A 21924-nucleotide genomic window follows, 5' to 3' on the forward strand; every position below is an offset into this window, starting at 1 on the left:
TAGTTATCGAAAGATGTTTTTATATTATAAAAAACATGGATCTAAGAAATTGAAGTAAAATATGAAACTTAATTCACAAAAACCTAGAGTTCTAAGTTATTATCATTGATAATACTTTGGATTTTCTTTGATTCTTACAAAAATCATTTTTGAAATTTTTCTAAACAATATATCAGTTCTACCAAAAAGATCATTAAACTCAACAAATAATAAGTTCGCACAAATAATACTCATTCCTAAATAAAATGAAAAAAAGAACGTTAAAACTCGTTTTAAAAGATCAGTTTTAAAAACAGATTTATCACAAAAATAAAATAAAATTGCGTGATATTTTTTTTTGCAACATATATTTTTTATTCACATCATAAAGTTGCATTCTACATTTTGAACAATGATGATTTTTGCACAAAGATGATCATCGCATCGTATACAAACATTACACACATATGTGGATGATACGGACATTGATCATAACAGAAGCACTGAAGTGGGGTGAGGTGGGTTATGTGTATGTATATATTTAAAAAAAGTAGATTTGTGTACATGTAGAAGCAAGTTTTGTGTGTTGTATGCGCGATATTTGGCAATATTGCATAATTAAACTGGTTTTTTATCAACATAATATACAGACTAGCCAAATAAATTCTTTATACTGCAGAGATTTTTTGATATTTACTACTGTTTGTCATATTTCACCGAACATATTTTGTGTTTTTTTTAAAATTATCTTTGCAATACAGTTGGATCTTTCATCCCCGGGCTAAGCAGGATTTAAGGTTACTCAACTTACGTGTGGTGAGATGACTTGTGGTGAGATGACTGAGATGTCTTGTTTAGTCGTTCAACGAAACGGATTGCTTTTTGTTAGTTGATAAAAATAATTTACATTACTTTTTAAGGAAATAACCCGGAGCCCTACAATTTGTTCTTTGCAATTTTACTATTTTCACAATTTTTATTTTGAGCTGTTGACTGGCATTTGTTGAACTTGGGTTATGTAAGGTATGCTTTATTTTGGTAGATGGATTATTCATCCCGTTTCACTTTGAGTCCACCCAAAAATCCAATTCGACTAACAAATATCTTTTGAACGTTTAACAAATATCCTGCTGTTAAATCAAAAAGGTTAGAGATTATTCTTAAGTTTATAGTGCCCTATAAGAAAAGTTTTCGGTACACAAATAATTTTGGAGAAAATTCTTGAATGTTGTTACTCGGAGGAGAGAAGAAATGATATAAGACAGTTAAACATAAGAAAATATATTTGCAATTACTACGAGTTAATGTGATAAATTTCATAAAAATTGAACAAAATTCGATGCAAATTAGTTTTCAATATTTGATTAAGGCTCCTAGTTACCAAAACTTGAAAAATTTATTCCAGAAAATTTCATCCAAGTTAAGAACATTTTGAATTGATAAAAAAATAAATAAAGTTAGAGTATAGATTCATACAAAGAAAAATTGATAATTTTCAAAAACATTTTATGGAAAAGCAAGTATGTTAGCTGTAATTTTCTTTTCAGGAAAAGTATTTACCGTACATTTAAGTTTTCCAAATTTATTATTGTTGCTTACTTGTCTAGTCTATTTATTTTGAGCAAAATGTTAAATTTTCGTAACCGAGATACAGCAAATCAATTCATGTAAAAAGTCGAAAATTTTCCGTAGAATTCAATGCGCTATTTTTTTACACTTTAAAAATGGGAATCACATTCAAAATGGCGGCTAAAATTGGTGAAAAACAGTTTTTTACAAAAATACGCTTTGTATTAGTAGCGTATTTTTACAAAAATACGCTTTGTAAAGTTTCGTACAAAATAGATTACTATATAAATAGAAACTTTTTATTTCGAATCGATCTATCTCAGTTAGATGTCAAAAAATTATCAAATAAATAATTTATTGAAAAAACAGTTAAAAATCGAATTTTTTTAGTGAAAAGTTAATCCTTAATATGCCCAAGAAGAGAGCTTTGCAAATTTGAAAAATATTAAAAAGTTTTGGTAAAATTCCTTTTCATCGACAAGAAGACGTCGGACTTTTTCTTTAAATTCCAATACGTTTAAAATTTGCTTCAATAGTTGCCTGAATATGTGCGGATATTGAAAACAGTCTTGATAACTTAGCTGTCCTTATCTTAGTTAATTTAAAGTATTAACTCAAGTTAATTACTTTATAAGAAAAAAGTATTTAACTTTAAGTGAAGTAAATTAATTTTTTGAAAATTTCCATCAACTCACAAAGTAGGTATCATTAAGATTCTGACAAACAATACTACTCGTCTTTCACAACATGCACATATAATATCCAACATGATATGTGTAAATAATAAAATAACGTTTTCTATCTTATTTTATCTTATTGTATTTGCAATTTTTGCAACACGTCCTTCACTCAAAATACAACCAATGTATTATAAATTATACAGTGTGTTCACCAATCGAGCTACCAGAAGAGGGCAAAATACAATTTTTTATAGTTTTACGACAAAAAATATTTTTTGAAAAATTTTAGTTTGTTGAGAAGTAAAGTTGCCTAGAAAGCAACTTGTATTTGAATTTTTTTTTAGAACTACTGGGGTAAATCTACTGGATTTTAATAATCAATTCGCAAAATTTTGGCAGGAGGCTAATTTTTTTTAAATGGATTTCTTACGTTGTAAAAAACAGAAACAAAGAGTTTTTGTCGGTTCCAGAACGTGTGGCATGACCTTCTGTACACGGTTTTAGAACAATATATCTTTACATTGTTTTCTTTGATGACGTTTTTTTGAATATCTCTGCTTTTATTGATCGGATTGAAGCGAATAAAAATAAAAATTATTTGTTATGAATTTTTGCATCAAAATTGCCTACTATCGAACCCTGGACATAGAATAAAAATCTTAAGAAAACCGCATTAATATCATATTTTCAACTTTCTCTGATAACTTTTCGAAAAATGGAGGAATTTAGTTGAAATTCCTCCTTTAGTTGTTACATCCCTATATATTAAAAATGTGAAAGTAAGAATGTTTGTTTGTTTGTAACACTTTCACGCAAAAACTAGCGAATGGTTTTGAATTAAACTGTACTACAATATAGCTCATACATCAAAATAACACATGAGCTATAATTTATAAAAATCAAAAATTAAAAATTTAGTCTGACATTATACTGCCCCATCTATGATCATCATTTTGAACCATAAATTAAAGGTTTCGGTAAAAAATTTAACATAGCAAATTTAAAACAATTCATGGCTATCTTTTCTGGAATACTCAATGAATTATGAATATTTAACACTTTAAAAATTGAAAACTGTACATATATTTTAGCTGTGTAAAGAATTCCCTTAGAGTGTTATGGAAGGGGAATAAGTGAGATTAAGAGAGGTGAAGGATTTAAAGCGATGCTTTTTACTTTTAAGTCCAGTGAAACGGACGGGTATCAAGATGGTAGAATCATAAAAAAGTGATAAATTTTAGCCCGATACATAACCTCAATTTTGAGAAACACAAATTTTTCTGAAAAATTTCAACAACTCGTACAGTTTAGCTTCTTTTTTTTTTTTTAATTGTAGGTTTATAATGTACTTTCGGATCTTCTTGTTGGAAACTTTTAAACTTAAAAATATTTTTAATCCGGTGTCAAAAATTGAAGTGTAGTCTGATTAAAGCTTGGTATTCGTATCGTATTTTCTCAACAAGCAGAATTTTTTTATGATGAGGAAAAAATGACTTTTTGTCGTGAAATTAAAAAATTTTGTATTTTATCCTCTTGGTTCGTATTCGCTTCGAGTGTGACTGCAGCGCCACACAAAACATGAACTACGGGAGGCTGTCAGAGTATGTTTTTATATGTATGCCTATAGCAAGAGACAAAAATATAAATAAATATTATATGTAATAATAAAAAAAATTTACATAAAAATATGTGACAATTTTACAGTCATTGTGTCATTTTTTTCACTAGTTAAATGAACCAAAAACAAGTAAGTGTAATGCTAGAAAATAAAAAATGTAGTAAACAGTAGGTTAAGTTGCTTGAAATTTCTGTCAAAGTCTAAAAATAATACTAAAATTTAAATTGAAAATTTAATATTATTGTTTCACAAATTTAAATAAATAATTATGATAATTTACATTTGAAAAATAATATTTGTTCAATTTAATTTCTTATTTTCACAATTTTTAATGCATTAAGTTTAATTAATTAGTGTTTTTCAATAATTTTAATTTAACATTTTCTATAAAATTAACATGTAAAGAATTGCAAATTAGTCATAACAGCCTCCTTTAACTCCAAAATTGTTCACTGGTAGCGCTGGCATCGATTTTATTGTCCCTACCATGACTACGCACATAACGAATAACTCGATCGTTGAACATAATGTATATTTTACATTGAATATTTAAGCCTTTTGTCCAAAATATAAATCAAAATTATAACAGTGCAAAATGTTTGCAATTTTTTTTTCATATGATATATAAAAAAAAATGTATACATGATTTAACGAATAAATTATGTACGCAATGTGTAGTATATGTGTGTGTTGTGTATTGATGTATTCGTATGTGTTATGTGTTATAGTATTGTGTACAGTTGGTATGTAAAGTTGTCTTTTAAGAGGTAAATACCCTTTCGGAATTATGATCTTTGATCAAAAATCTACGTTTTTTTTTTAACCTCATTCTTTATTATATTGATGAAATTTTTATTTAATGCTTCGTGGTATTTTGTTTCGCTTCTTAATATTAATTCTTGGGATTCTGTGGGAAGATGGTTTAATTGTAGGATAAAGGAGCATCATCATTATTTTTATTGGTCAAACTCGAAAAAATAGTTGTGTGATAAGTAGTTTATTAACTGCACAAATCATTTACTCGATTCTACAAAACGACTTGAAAACATTTTAAAATCAGGAGATTTTTGGGCATGTTTAGCGTTAATAGGTAATCATAAATTTTAAGATATTCAAGACGCCAATTCCGTAAAATTTAGCCACAAAAAATTTGGTAATGAAATGCTTAACATTAGCATAGAAATGCAAGCATTTGCATCCAGAGCCCGCTATGTTTTTTTTTTTTTTCTTTTTTTTTTTGTCTAAAAATGCTTAAAAAGGTACAGAAGTGTTTATTCAAACTTATCTTTAGTTTAGACTAGTGATTTCATCAATTGACTTTAAGTTAATTGTTGAAACAATCTGTATAAAAAGCGTTAAATGTCAGTGCTTCCATTCTTTTTGATAAATTAGCAGACTTCAAAAAACCAAGACAATTATGACGATCTGTCGGCCGCAATTTATTTGTGTTTGGAAAACTTCAAAAATTTTCGTTAGTATTTTGTAGAATTTTTTTTCGTTCTTCAAAAATATTTCACAATACCACTTATTAAATTTTCCTGCATATTTTCAACTCCCTATCTTTTATAGTTTTGGTAAAATTGACATCAAATTTTTGTCCTAATTTGCGCCCTCAAAAAAAAAAAAAATTATTAATTTTTTTATAAGAAACGTTTTTTTACTTTTAAACTTTTGTTTTATCTCAAACGGTTTAAAAGATGCCTCCTACGGAACCATCTACTCAAGACCCAAATGTTGCTTTTTTCCAATAAATCCAATAAACGTGGTTCGTTTTTCTATAAAGACAACTTTTGTTCAAATTGAAACTAGATTTTTATTATTTGGTTTACAAACAAATGTTTCAAACAAAGAATTATTAATTAAACACATTTTATTTGCTTAAAATCCACTTTATTTTTAAAAATTTTGTTTATCAAAATATTTTGTTGATGATCATTTCAACTTGTTAGTCATCTTCAGAACAATAGAATTTAAAACAACAACGTACCTGTATTTATACTAAAATACAAATTTGCAAATTATGTAATAATCAGGTGATATTGAAACCTGTAGATTTGTTAAAAAATAAATAAAAACAATTGTATGATTAAAAAACGTTAAAACTTATTCGTTAAAAGAAAACGAAAGCAGTTTTCGCTTGAATAAAATTAAAAATAAATAACAAATAAATAGTTAAAAGATAAATAAATAGATAAAATTTGTTTCTTTTTCAGAAAACCGTTAAAAAGTTAAAAGATAAAAAAATAAGTTAATAAAACAATTATGCACTAATGTCCATTTGACTAGAAGGAAACTAATTTTTATAAATGCGAAAATAAAGTTGAACCCGTTAGAAACTTTGCGTATTTATAAAGAACAATTTTCTAATTAAAAGCTTTCATCCAATCCTCTTAAGTGAGATTTTTATTGAACGTGAAAACTTAAAACTTAAACTTTTTCGATTAAAGCTTTTTCTTCGATTAAATTTATTCATCGAGTTTCATGCATGTCAACTTAAAAAACAGCCTGTACAAATAGAGAATTAAAATATATATATATGCTGATAACTATGTTGTGTATGTAAAAAGGAAATTCTGGTAAGCCAAAATTCACTCTGTATTTCATTTCGCGATTTCACGCTCTGGACCAAATTCTCTATTTTAATTTTATCATCCAACAAGAACAGTTTGATTTTTCGTTCCATTGATGTAATTGCTTTAATACGAGTGCTTTAATTTAAAACTCTAACAACAAATAATTTAAAAAATTTGTTTTGTAATATTTAGCTGTATTGTAACTCCTAAAAATATAAATTCTCAGAAAGTATTCAATTAAAATGACAACCAGGATATGTGCAACACCATAATTTTATTTTAAAATCTTCTTCAAATACTATATCTAAAATTTAAGTGCCATCATAAAAAAAAATGTTTTATTAATTACTTTTTAAAAATAATAATAATTTCATTAAACATTGTTTTTTTTAAAATTAACTTCAAAGAAAAAATAACACCCACATATATGTTTCAACAACAACATCTCAATTTAAAAACAATCATTGTTATTATTCAAGAACAGTACACGTTGTACGCCCGTACGTACGTACGCATGGATCATCTTCATGCCATCCACTCCTTCAGTTCGCTCTATTATAGTGAAACTTATTTAAGCGCCATGTTAATTATTAAACAAGTGAAAACAAAAAATTGACTGAATTGTTAATTGTTGAAATAAAATGTATAGACAGTGTTGATGACGCAATCGTTGGCTTTTTGAGGTCACGTAAATAAAAAAAGTATCCACTTTAAAAAAGGCACACACACATATAATATCTACTGATATTCCCATATAATACCTACTATACAATTAACGCCCAATTTGCGCCCACGGGTAAACAGTGATGTTTACGAAAAAATGTTTCAAACAAAAGTTGTTTTTTTTTAAATATTTTTACATTTAAACTTTTCTCCTATCTCTAACGGTTTACAAGAAGACCCAATTAACCTATATTGCTCATTTACGAACTCGACCTCACTTTTTACGTCCTAAGCACACTATAAAAATTTAATCTTGATACCTCTTTTCGTGCTTGAGTTATCGTTTTGGCAGACAGACGGATAGACAACCGGAAATGGACTAATTAGGTGATTCTATGAACATCTATACCAAATTTTTTTCGTAGTATCAATATTATTAAGCGTTATAAACTTGGGACTAAACTTAGTATACCTTGCATATTATATATTTGCAAGGTATACTTAGGTGATACGCTCAGAGATTGTGGAGGGACTCAATGAGATTGGTTAAAATGTCACAACTAGCTACAGGAAAAAACAATGAGTATATTTTGGATTCAACCATCATTTAAATCGTTTGAGAATTTTATCAGCAAAATCACAAGCAAAGCAAGAAAATATCTGGCACAATATAAATGATTGTAAAACAAGTGAAAACAAACAATTGACTGAGTTAATTGTTGAAATACCATGTATAGGCAATGTTGATAACTCTGTCACATTTCAGATTTCACATACATACATATATGACATATTTAACTGATATTCTCATATAATGCGCAAGTGTTGATGCGCAATCGTTTGTTTTTTGACGTCACGTAAATAACAAAAGATATTCACTTTGATATTCCTATATTAATACATACTATAAAATTTGTACCTAATTAACGCCCTCGTGGGTAAACAGTGATGTTTACAAAAAAATGTTTCAAACAAAAGTTTTTTATTTTTTTATAAGGAACATTTTTTACATTTAAACTTTTGTTCTATCTCTGTCCTGAGTACGCTGTAAAAATTTCAGATCGATATCTTTTTTCGTTTTTGAGTTATCGTGTCCACAGACGGACGGACGGACGGCCGGACGGACAACCGGAAATGGATTAATTAGGTGATTCTATGAACACCTATACCAAAATTTTGTTCGTAGCATCAATATTTTTAAGCGTTACAAACTTGGGACGAAACTTAATATACTATGTATATTCATACATGGTATAATTACTGCAAGAAGACTATTGAATCAAAAACTATCTAATTTTTATATCCACTGGACTTATCACAAAAAACTGTGCGGCCTGAATCAATATTCAACTAGTAAAAATCAAAAATTTACTGAGTTAATTGTTGAAACACCATGTATAGACAGTTTGATTATGCAATCATTTATTTTTTCGTCATGTAAGTAAAGACGAAAGACAACCACTCTTACACACAAAGAAATACGAGTATCTTTCTTCTCACTTCCTCAGTCGACATGGTGTATGCTATAAACAAACAAAGATATATGTAACGAACAAAATTTAAAATATAATGCGGCTCAGTGGTCGAGCGGTCAAAGGGGTTTGTCTTTGACCGTTTGGCTACTGACGGGGAGGTTGCGGGTTCGAGTCCAGGCAGCGGCAGTGGGAACAATTATGATTAATGTGGGAGCAGAATTGGTTACATTGTCGTCGCTTGGATAAGAACGAAGTAACCGAAACCACCCACATCAAAATGTAATTGTAAATATGTATGTAGTTAAATGAATAAAGATAACAAATAATGATGTGGTCGGCCTCTGTTATAAGGCGTATATGTCAGAGAAACGGAGGTTAAACTCCATTATTATTATTATCTGTATACATACTATATAATATTTCTAAGCTAATTTGCACCCTCACGCTTAAATAATGATGATTACGAAGCAATGTTTCGAACAAAAGTTATTTATTTTCTAATAATGAACTTATTTTCTAATAATTGACCTATGCTGTTTAACTTAAAGAGGGTATGAAACTGAAATATTTACGTCTTAAGCAGGCTATAAAAATTTCAGCATGATTTCTCTTTTGGTTTTTGAGTAATCATGTTTACGGACATACAGGCGGACAAAAGGAAATGTACTAATTAGGCACATTTCCAATTGGATGAAAATGATTCAATCGAATGTTTAAGAGAGTATAGTGTATATTTTAATAGACGACATCGTAAAATGTCTCCGCAAGAGTATCGGCACATGCCTAACCTTAGCCTAAATCGCTCAACTTCTTCCAAAATAGATCATCTTCTGTTGACGTACTCGTAACAAAAATACAATGAAATTTAAAAGAAACCGTAATTTGTGAATTGTGATTATTTCATAGTTTCCGCTGTAAATATATTTACAGCAGCAACAGTAATCAAAATTTCATAAAAAAAAAAGAAACAAAATAAATAAATAAAAATGGTTACATATCCAAAGTTATTAAAAATAAATAAATATTTCATCATGAAATCGTTAAGGAATCAAAAAATAATTTTTAATGATTATGGAGTTGAACAAAAGATGAAAATATATGAAATTTAATATTTCAAACAAAATAACACAAACAAATGTTATTTTTTATTTAATGGTGCGCCATATTAATTTTTGGTAAATACAATTTATTTCGTATTCGCTCCTTGCATGATTTTTATTTCAGGCATGTACCATAAAAACGATACACTACTTTATTAATATAATTGTATGGATGGACATACAAATCTACGGATTATCTATAAGGTTTAAATTGAAAATTCAATACTATTTTATTACAAATTTAAATAAGTAATTATGTTAATTTACATTAAAAAATATTATTTATGCAATTTCTAATGCAACAAGTTTAATTAATTGTTATTTTTTTATAATTTACAAATGAAAATCAGTCATAAGAGCCTCCTTTTTAGCCAAAATTATTCACTGGAAGCGCCGGGGTCGATTTGATTCTCCTTACCATGACTTCGTCCGGATTCAATAGGGGTTCTCAATTCTCATATATAAAAGATCAAAATAAGAGTTTAGTGAGGTTCGAACTAGCTAGTAAGGTTCGAATAAAAATATACCATTTCGGAAAACCATAAATAAGTTTTTGTAAAATGTAAGTTTATTAATCGATTTACTAACGCTTAACGTTAAAAAAAATTGTTCAGTAATTGTTCAGTATAAGAACTGTACATAGACAGAATGATTATGGCTAGTTAAATGGTCCTACTAACAAACGGTTAGCAAATTTACTCAAAAGTTCGAAGAATTTGGAAGCATTGAAATTATGGTAAGGCGTGTGTATCTTCTTACCGTGGGTTCAGCCGAGAATATTGCTTCTGTGAGTGATAACGTACAGGAGACCCGGAGTGGTCAGGTCGGCGTCGTTCGCAAGTTTTAGTCGTCTCGTTTGGTGCATTTTGCATAGAGATATGTTCCTACACGTGTATAAATCGTTGAAAATTACATCGAACGAATCAACTGCTGCAGATGGTCCAGAGGCAGCCATTTGGATGGCGTAATTTTTATTAATTGAATGGATTATACTTACTATTCGATTATTAAAAAATTAAAACAAACAATTGATTAAGTTAATTGATGAAATACCGTTAATAAAAAATGTTAAATGTCGGTACTTGCATTATTTTTGATAAATTTTATTGGTTTTCGAAGATTTGTAAGCCCAACCGTGACGTGACGCCTCCCTTAACATAGAATAATATAACATACTCACCGTGTTGACTCACTTTCTAATAACACTGTTAATGTGTGTGTACAATAATTCGTATGTCTATCACGCTCGCACTGATCACGAACGTTTTGCCCTAGTTTGCGCCATCAGGAGTGATGTTTACGAAAAAAAGTTTCATACAAAAGCTGTTTATTTCTCTATAAAGAACATTTTTTAAATTTAAATTTTTGATTTATGTCTAACGGTTCACAGTTCACAGGATGGCTCCTACGGACCAAAGACTCTGGACTATGTTGCTCATTTACGAATCCCACTTTTTATCTCTTTTCGTTTTTGAGTTATCGTGTTCAAAGACGAACAGGCAGATATCCGAAAAAATACTTACTGCTGATTTTATGAACACCTATACCAAAATTTTGTTCGTAGCATCAATATTTTTAAGCGTTACAAATTTGGGACTAAACTTAGTATACTTTGATATATATTACATATATACAGCTTACAATAGTATAACGCAGATAATATTACATTTGTTAGGTTAAAGTTAGGTTAATTATATTTTATTTAATTAAAAATAAACAGTATTGATGAGTTTGTTCGGATTTCAAAAACAATGAAATTTTTAATTCTCATGAATAACTTTTTATTTAACCTTAAAATCAGAGATTCAACTTGAGAGTGCAAAAAAATGGTTAAGTTTCATCAAAAAACGATTATACCAAGAAATTAAATGATATTTTTAAAGAATCATACTGTTAATATAACGTCGGCATTGGATCAAACAAAATGATATCAGATGAGAAAAATCTACACAATAAATAATATGCTGTATAAATCAGTCTATGTGTGTACACATGTGACGTTTATGACTTCGATGTTACAGAGAACTTCTCTTCAGTTTTTTATTATTTTTATAGAAAAAAATAATTTTAACTGAAATAATAACATATCAGTTGAAATATGTTTGTTAACAGTGCATTATAATGAAATAATTGTTTGTTCTGTAGTTCAGAAAGAGAAGAGTTCTTAATAGAAATACGTAGAAAATCTAATTTGTTTAAAATAACAAAAATTATAATGTTATTTTTGAAATAAATTGTGTTTTTTTTCATTAAGGTATTTCCAGCATGGTATTTGCAGTTTCTATGTTAAAGCAATGGTACAATTTTTTTTTCGACAGAATTTAACGAAAAATTAAATTTAAGAATTTAATAATGCTTACTATTAATTCCCAAAGTTTCAGAAATTTTGACCGTTTAAAATGGGAAATAATTATGCCAACGTCCCAATTTCGATCAATTTACGTCAAAATTAATATCTCGAAAGGGAAAATTAATTTCTAATTTTTTTTTTTAGAATTTTTATTGTATAAACATTTTTTTCTACTTTTTCTTTAATATATAATAATATCATAAAAAATAGTTGGAGAGACCGGACATTTTACATGCTTTAAATGGGACATGACCCTCAAAATCGCGAACTTTGTCTTTAAATATCTCGCGATCTAAACGGTCAAAAATTATGAAATTTTAGGAATTCATAAATAAAGCTATTATAAACCCGAGAAAAAAAATTCGGCCAAATCTGTCGAAAAGTGATTTCATGCTGGTACTACCTTAAGAAATAACTATTTGTTTTTGTAAGTAATTAATCCCCCAGTCATAACATCATCCACGTGAATACACTACAATGATATTTTTTTCTTCGAAAATTTGTTCGAAAAGCTTTATACAAAGTCGCCTAATGAATCAACGTTATTTATTTAAAACTTATTTAAATGAAATCGAATTACGTAGAAAACGTTCGTTAAATTTTAGAATTGAAAACAAACTATTGGCTGAGTTAATTGCTTAAATATCTTGTATAGAAAGTGTTAAATGTCAGTGCTTGTCTTAAAAGGTTATTTTTCTGACCACTTTGCAGAAAATGTCAACTTTCTGCCCGCTGTACAAAACAAAGTTGTCGCTTTTTGCCTCCGATGGGGAAAGAAATAGTATAGTATACACACCACTGGAGCAAGTAAAGAATGTCTCGAATCTCCAGCTAATTACTCTTTGACGGTTACTTATTAAATACTCAATGGGTAGTTTGTTTTGTCATCGATTTGTGCGCTGACTTGTCCCCAGTGTTCGAATTAAACAGTGTCATTTTTCTTGAACAAATTATTAGATAATTAGTCATTTTTCAAAATACCATAAAATAAAAAAAAGTATTAAATTCGCCATCTGTGTAAATTGTAGAATCACAAGATTATGATGAAATTAACACAATATTGTGATATAATAAATAGAAATTCAAATAAAATGAATAATTTTTTAACTGAGAAAAAAAATTATAATGAAGAGTATTCACGTAACTTCCATGTTCACAAACATTATCTAATTAAAGTATATATTCTTCGTCTTAGGTAATAGTCTTTCTGTCTGTATATTAACTTAACAATTCTTTAATTCTTATTGTATTCAAATTTTTGGCCTCTTTTCTTGAAATTGTAAACATGGTCTATTTCTACTTCTTTATAGAAATTAATCGAATTATCATATGGACTGAAAAAATTCGGTATTATGTTTCCAAAGAAAATATTCTTTTTCAGCATCTCTGAATCCAGTTTCGGCGTGACGCTTATACGCCCGTATGGGTTCACATAAGTGCTTCATTTAAAAGCCAATAGCTATTCGTTGTGTGCGTAGTCATGGTAGGGACAATAAAATCGATGCCAGCGCTTTAAATGAAAAATTTTGGAGTTAAAGGGGGCTGTTATGACTAATTTGCAATTATTTACACGTTAATGTAATAGAAATGTCAAATTAAAATTATTGAAAAACACGAATTAATTAAACTTAATGCATTAAAAATTGTGAAAATAAGAAATCAAATTGAACAAATATTATTTTTCAAATGTAAATTATCATAATTATTTATTTGAATTTGTGAGACAAGAATATTAAATTTTAAATGTAAGTCTTAAGTGCAATCCATACAATTATATATGCATTCATATAATTCTATAATTAAAGTAGTGTATCGTTACCATGGAAACGAAACTCACGCACGGAGCGAATAGAATGTAGAAATTTGAAATTGTTGTAATATCTAGTTGTAACATTTGGACCGTTTAATTGACTAGGTATGTGGTTTGGTCAAATATTGCTGAATTTATGAAAGTCTTAGCCCAAAAATTTCAAATTAATTCCACTTTAAACTAAAAACTCCTGACTGTTTTTCACCCCTTTGACCATTAGGTGATCCTTCTTGATTGTATGTTGAAAAGTAGAAGACAATAGTAAGCTTCTTATAAAATCCGTTAATATAATTTCCAGTTATGCTATACCTTGCTTGTATATTTATATAAGGATCATATATTTTAATGAAAACTGTTAAGTACCAAAAAATATTTGTGATATTAAGTAATTCAACCAAATTAAGCACCATCAATTTTCTCTACCACAAACACTTCTAGAAATACGGAGGTGGATAGCTGCCTTTGTTGTACATATAAATTGTTAAGGTAGTTGAAGGCACTCCCAAATCATTTGTATTGGGATGATAAAGCAACTCCGTTCCGATAATAAAAAACCTTGTTATACTTATTATGGAGGTAAAAATTTACTTTATTATAGAAGGAAAAACTATTGTTTAATTTAAGTTGACAACCAGACCTTGAGACAATCACTTTTACAATTGTCTTTATGGAAATTATTTATATTCATTATACCTTGTTCTGTTGTATCTATTTATTGAGTGGTTTCTTCACTTTGTTTGTTACCTCTATACATAGGTTAAAGATCATGTACTCATGAAACTGTGGAACTTTTCTTCGTTTTTCGAGACTCTTTCATAATACCACTAATTGAAGCCACATGCAAATTTTCAACTCCCTATTTTTTATAGTTTTGGAGAAAATGCACACCAAAGTTTAGTACTAATTTACGCTCTCACGGGTAAACAATTATGTGTTTATGAAAAAATGTTTCAAACAAAAGTTGTTTATTTTTTATAACGATCAATTTTTACATTTCAACTTTTGTTCTATCTCTAACGGTTAACAAGATGGGCCCCTATGAAACCAAGACCCAATTGACCTATGTTGCTCATTTACGAATTCAAACTCATTTACGTTTTGACCACGCTATAAAAATTTCAATTGTGTTGACAAACAGACGGGCGGGCAATCAGAAATGAACTAATTAGGTGATTTTATGAACAACTATACCAAAGCTATGTTAATAGCATCAATATTTCTAAGTGTAACCAACTTGGGACTAAAATTAGTATACCTTGAAATATATTTCATATATAACAGAGTAAACAAACACAGTGTGCCACCCATGGTCGTGACATAATAAGTGTAGTAATCAGAGTAAAAATTTTATACCTTATTCCTTGTCTAAACACATTTTAGTGCAAATATAAACCCTACATTACCAAAATAAGTAACGCAAGGAATTTGGGTACAGAAGAGGACGAATTAGCCTATGCCGGTTTAATCAAAATTGAAATAAAATTACTAAATAAACTTAAAAAGAAAACGTTTATGATTTAAATGGAAATTGTTGCTAGTATACTTAGAGGTTGCGTGAGGGCTCATATCAAAGATTTTTCTTGTGTTTGCTTATTTGTAAAAAGAATATACTTTTCTATTTTTTTTTTTCATTATTATTATTATTATCTTGATTTCTTTGCATAAAATTTTCAATAATAATTCTGTTGCTATGCGGTGAAGTAGCGCACTTAAAGGAAACTCTTTTCTTTTTACATACATCATAAATCGTTAAAACGTCCAATGTCATTTTTTATTATTACTTTTGATCATCCAACAAAAATATATGTACGGAGACAATTTTTATCGAACTTCTTTACAAGAAAAATGAGCTGTTGGTTTTGTATTCCAAATTATACTATTCAAACGTCCCTTTATGGCACAATCAGAATGAAATTGGTTTGATGTGAGCTGCTTAAATGTGAGAATTAGACTAAGCTCGTTAAAGAACAAAATCGAAATCAGGTAAAGAAAAAACATTTATGAATTTCTCGATTAATCTAATCTAATTTCTCAATTTGACTTATTTATTATTTTTAAGAATTTTTCATTAAGGTAGTACCAGCATGAAATCACTTTTCGACAGATTTGGCCGAATTTTTTTTCTCGGGTTTATAATAGCTTTATTTATGAATTCCTAAAATTTCATAATTTTTGACCGTTTAGATCGCGAGATATTTAAAGACAAAGTTCGCGATTTTGAGGGTCATGTCCCATTTAAATTATGTAAAATGTCCGGTCTCTCCAACTATTTTTTATGATATTATTATATATTGAAGAAAAAGTAGAAAAAAATGTTTATACAATAAAAATTCTAAAAAAAAAAATTAGAAATTAATTTTCCCTTTCGAGATATTAATTTTGACGTAAATTGATCGAAATTGGGACGTTGGCATAATTATTTCCCATTTTAAACGGTCAAAATTTCTGAAACTTTGGGAATTAATAGTAAGCATTATTAAATTCTTAAATTTAATTTTTCGTTAAATTTTGTCGAAAAAAAAATTGTACCATTGCTTTAACATAGAAACTGCAAATATCCTTAAGTTAGAAAAATGTCAAGCATTAGAAAAGTTTATACTAAGTAAAAAATTACTAGTAAAGGACGTTTCCCGGGAAAGATACATAATAATCTCGTTTTCTTAGAAAAATCTTTAAATCGTATATATGCATTTTCATTAATGCCCTTTATAAGCAGATAAATTTTTAGATAGAACCCTAAAGGTGTTAAATTTATAAATTTGTGCTGTTAAAATTTTCCTTGAGCTGTTAAAAAGTTAATTTATCTTAAGAAAAATTTGGAAAACTATCCATAAAATAAATTTAAAGTAGTGAAATGAATGGCCTTTGATTGTTATATTTCTTCTTTAAGTGATTTTCTCTAAATATTTTGGCAACAATATTTCAAAAAATTTGACTCTTAATTTAAGCCTGATTTTCTCGAATTCTATCAGAATTTATAAATAAAATTCGAAACTGAAATCTCAATTATGATTACACATTCAATTTTTTAAGAACTACCTTAAAGCTAGTTATAATTATTATTTTATGTAATTTCTGAGTGAAAATTTTAATTTTCATTATATTTAAGAGGGAATTCGCTTGATTTACGTGGTTGCTACATGACGAAGATTTTTATATTCATTTATTTGACTCGGATGTCAATACAGAGTACAAGATTTGCATAAATAAGAATTTGCAATGTTGCCATATTCAATCAATATTAATATTTGTGTATACAGAGATAATGTCTTTTTTTTTTTGTAAAATAACAGTACAGTTTGGAAGTTTTTGTATAAATATTTACTTAATACTTTTAAAAATCAATATTTAAGAATATTTTTGATGTTGTTTTTATATCAAAACTATTTTATAAATGTTAAGGTTGTTAAGGCGCTACAAAGAAACCAAAAACATCATTAAAAATAGAATTATTTAGAGTTCGTTAAAACCAAAATGGCATCGAATAAGAGAGACTGTTCGATGTATCTGCTCTCATATCTACACTCTCTCTTGTACAGTATCACTTTGGTTTGCACGAACTCTAACTTAAATTTTGAGAAATTGTTTTTAAACATATTAAGTCACAGTGTTGCTTATTTATGATAAGTTCAAATACACAGAACTTTTTGCTTGGTATATTTTTTTGTTTTTGAGTTATTGTGTCGATCGACGGACTAATTAGGTGATTTTATGACACCAATACCAAAATTTTGTTAATATTTAATTTTGTTAATCAATATTTCGAAGCGTTACAAACTTGGAACTAAAATCATTATACCTTGATATATATTTCATACATACCTGACAGAATATAAAAATTGTAAAGAGTAAAATTATTTTGTGTATCATTGATTGTTCTTCGCCTCTAGCCAACCTCACCCCTTCGCCCCTAGTCACCCTAACTTTGAACAGAAGATGGAAGGTGTCCACCCTTAATGAATCTTGACCTGATGTGAGTGAAAACATGTCGATTTAGATATCGACGAGGAAGTTCAAAATTGTTACCTAGAAAATTTTAGGTTTCATCCATTCTCTCTAACTCTTTAAACTATGAAATTTCAAATGGATCTTACTTCCTTGCTGATACCTCATTTGAAAGGACATACAATTCTATCTTCAATCATGGTAAACAATTAAATCGGTCGATTGATTCTTAAGAAAAACTACACAGAAGATAGAAGGTATTAATTCCATCTTCTGGGCAGTAAACCAACCGATCGATATCATTTTTTTTTAATGAATAGATAATTGTATGTTCTTTCAATAGAGGTATAACAAAGTAATGGGTGTCATTTGAAATTTCAAAGTTGGGGGGCTAGGGGAGGAGGGATGAAAATTCTCTAGGTACCATTTTTGAACTTCTTCCTCGATATCTAAATCGATGTATTTTCAATCAAAACAATAATCACATCAGGTCAAGAGTTAATAAGGCAGGATACTTTTGAAACGAACACACTGTATAGTATCGAAGTAAATTTCATTAGAGGAAATTATTTATGAAATAAAATTATTTCGATACGCGGTTAAATAAAAAATTGGCGAAATCCATTAATGAAAAGTTTTTGTTTGTTTTAGAATTGGTTATAAAAAATCCATTCATTTTAAATTCAACAATTTTTTTTAAATATCATATTTATAAAAAAATGTAAATATAAGATATAGTTTGTGTAGTGTTAAAAGTGTGATCGCTACTAAGTTCAAGGTTTTCGTATAGGTATAAAATTTTTTGTAAATTTAATGAATGCAGCAATAAAATTTTTACTTCGTATATTACAAAACATTAATTTTGTTTTGTAGCTCTATACAGCGTGTAGCACACTGTTGTTTTAACTTAGCGAGTCACTGACTAGAAGTCGAATTAAATTTTTATTACCACATGAGGTGGATGGTGTAATCGAGATATATTAAATTGAATCAACTATTTTTAAGGTAGTACGAACACCAAGGTAATTTTACACATGTGGTTGAAATTATTTGTACCTTATTTTCAACTTTGATGATAAATTTTGTTATAACTTCCTGAATTTAGACAAAAAATTAGAATAAAATTTTTCGTTATTTGCTTTGATTTTTGAAATATCGAAAGCAAAATAATTAAGCACAATTTTTAATTTTCGATATTTTGAAAATTAATCCAGATATTGAAAAATTTTATTCTTACCTTGCGTTTTATATTGTCAAGTTATGACACTGAAATTAAAAAAATAGATTTTTTTAAATTTGTGTCCCCACTACCGTGCTCATACATCCTTGATTAGTCGGGTACAATGGGTTTTTTTTCGTTTTCAATAATTCATTAACGTTTTAACTTTGATTTAGGTAAATAGTTTTTTTTTTAATTTTCACCGACATGTTTTGGAGAAATCTATGAAAACATCATCCATTTACCGTTTTACCAGAAAGCCAATGTTAAATAAAATATCCCTACTTTTGAAGTCATTTATTTAATCGGGCATCCATATTATTCTATAATTCAAGTAGTGTATCGTTACCATGGAAACGACTCCAATAAAACTTACACAAATTTATCATGTATTTCAGAAAATACAAAATATCCTCTTAACTTGGTTATATACAAACTTCGTTCCATCTTGAGAGTCACAGTGAATTTCTAGAGTTCTCCTCACATGTAATTTAAAGCATCCCAACCAAGTATCTTTGAAACAACACTAAGGACACATAACACAGAGTATACTTTTCTATGTATTTTCCCCGAGTTTTGTTACACCTGGTAACTGTTGTTATTTTCCAAGTTTTTGACTCATATAGGTAGTTATTAAAAAAAGTGTTAATGTAAGTCTATCATGCAAACATTTGAATGATTTTAATAGCATTTTTATGACACTCTTTTAGGATTCCGTTACTTAATCAAATTGACCTATATATATATATATATATATATATATCCTAAACAGCCTTGCAATACAACAATAACACTTAACATGTGCATAATTAACTCATGAAAATCAAATTTTGTACATAATAATTTTTTTTTTCTAAATACTAATGTACTAAAATTAATTGCAATTATTGAAGATTGAAAAAGATTATTAAAATTTTGAGACATTGTTTTTAAACATCTTAAGAAGTCACAGCTAAATTTTTAAAAAGATTTTCTGAAGTTATTCAGAAAATATGTAAATAAAAAAAAAATATTTTTATTGAAAATTATAATTAATATTTAGGAAAAACTGGAACTTAAATCTACTCAAAATTATCTACTACTTTTATTAGGAAAACTGCAAGAAAATAAGAAAATATCATTATTATATTAATTCACATGAGAACTGATCTTAATTTTTTTTCTGACAAACTTTCATAAAAATTTAATTGCAACTTATTTGCATATTTCAAACTAATTTTTCAAAATTTTAAGTTAAGGGTGTTTTTTTTAACCATTAACTCCATTGTTTGCGTGTTTTAATACGCACTCTTGACGAATTTTGGAATTTCATTTCGATTAGTAACACATTTTGATATCACACTTTATGTGAGGTCTTAAAATGTCTTCAGCATATGTTTAACTACTTGTTTGGTATTTTTCTTAACCAAATACTTAATTTTTGTATTCGTTTGTGATAGAATTAACATTATTGTTTTTTTTTAAGTTTGTGTATCAAAACTATAAAAAATTCAACAAAATATAACATAAAAAACTATATTTTTTTATTGTTTTTATAATTATTCTTTTTTGTTTCAGGTCAGTTGCGTTGGATTTTATTTACGTGCTAAGGAGGTAAAATTTAATGTAATTTTTATGATCATACTTTTTCATGTTTAGAAAATTATTAAGTTAAAATTTTTTTCATTCATACAAATTTACGAGCCGCTGGTAAAATTAGTAATATTTAATTTTTAAGCTACTTAGATCAGGTCAATCCCGGGTGAGACTCATAAACTTTTTTTGTATATAAAACGTAAAAATAATACTGCAAATAATACCGATGAAGGTACATTATGTCGCTGGTTGTATTCGCACTGTGCGTGAGTTTTATTGGAGGCGTTTCCATTGTAACGATACACTACTTAATTATAGAATTGTATGGATGCATATATAATTGTATGGACTACATTTAAATATAATATTTGTGCAATTTGACTTCTTATTTTCACAATTTTTAATGCATTAAGTTTTTCAATTGTTTTAATTTGACATTTTCAATAACATTAACATGTAAAGAATTGCAAATTAGTCATAACAGCCTCCTTTATCGCCAAAATTTTTCCTGGGTGCGCTGGCATCGATTTTAAGCCTTTACCGTAACTACGCACACAACGAATAGAAACATTAAAAGAATACTTATTGATTTTTGAATATAATTAACAATTGTGGAAAAAGTATGCTCCAGCTTCCTTAACCTAACAATTTTAAGAATTATATAATATGTTTTATTATTTTTTTAAGTATTAGCATTGAAATGCATTATATAATATGTTTCCGGGACAATGGGGGGCAAGCGACACGTGGCTTTGTTTTTTTTTTATGTATACAAATGTATTTTGTTGATATTAGTAGTACAATGTATTTCAAAAGTATATGTGCTATTCAACAAATCTATTTATTATCCATTTCAAACATAATCGTTCTAAAAAACATAATGTCAATTTCAAGATAAATTAATTTTTCAATTAACAGGATATTAATTTTTGAATACCCAGTATATAATGTCTATTTTGAATTTTATCAAAAACATAACCTCTGAAATGCGGTGCGTTATTTTACCAAGTTAAATATTCTATTATGTTAATGTAACTGAAAAAAAAAACTGTTTTTTGTACCAATTTGAACTTTATTATTTGATATTTATGTTCAAAAATTGTCTAAATTTTGAAATTCAAATTTTTAGTTTTTTTTTTTTTTTTTTTTTTTTTTTTTTTTTTATATATATAATCTAAATTTAATGTTTATAAATAATATTGATACTTCCATAAACATGGTTAAAATATATTTCAATGCAATTTTTGTGTACTCTAAAAGTAAATAAAATTGAATATTAATTTTACACAACATTTTAGTAAAAATATAATTTGATTCATCATTTTTACCACATGAATTGTAAAATCACATTTGAAGTATTGTAATTTT

The 21924-nt window shown here is 27.7% G+C and overlaps 1 protein-coding gene across 1 annotated transcript in view; it reads left to right on the forward strand.

The window, feature by feature from the left end:
- The window catches only part of LOC123300989 (ski oncogene), a 279420-nt gene that overhangs the window by 73739 nt on the left and 183757 nt on the right, over positions 1 to 21924 (forward strand). The gene's annotated exons all lie outside the window — the stretch shown is intronic.

Source organism: Chrysoperla carnea, chromosome 5, assembly GCF_905475395.1.
Source record: "Chrysoperla carnea chromosome 5, inChrCarn1.1, whole genome shotgun sequence".
Lineage (NCBI taxonomy): Eukaryota > Metazoa > Arthropoda > Insecta > Neuroptera > Chrysopidae > Chrysoperla > Chrysoperla carnea.